We start from the raw sequence: 438 nt of genomic DNA on the forward strand, positions 1-438 counted from the left end.
AAATCCTGAAAGATGATGCTGTGAAAGTGCTGCACTCAATATGCCAGCAAATTTGGAAAACTCATCAGTGGCCACAGGACTGGAAAAGGTCAGTTTTCATTCCAATCCCAAAGAAAGGCAATGCCAAAGAATGCTCAAACTAATTGCACTCATCTCACACGCTAGTAAAGTAATGCTCAAAATTCTCCAAGCCAGGCTTCAGTAGTACGTGAACCGTGAACTTCCTGATGTTCAAGCTGGTTTTAGAAAAGGCAGAGGAACCAGAGACCAATTTGCCAACATCTGCTGGATCATCGAAAAAGCAAGAGAGTTCCAGAAAAACATCTGTTTCTGCTTTATTGACTATGCCAAAGCCTTTGACTGTGTGGATCACAATAAACTGTGGAAAATTCTGAAAGAGATGGGAATACCAGACCACCTGACCTGCCTCTTGAGAAA

The sequence above is a fragment of the Bison bison genome, unplaced genomic scaffold, assembly GCF_000754665.1.
Source record: "Bison bison bison isolate TAMUID 2011002044 unplaced genomic scaffold, Bison_UMD1.0 scf7180017864371, whole genome shotgun sequence".
Taxonomy (NCBI): Eukaryota; Metazoa; Chordata; class Mammalia; order Artiodactyla; family Bovidae; genus Bison; species Bison bison.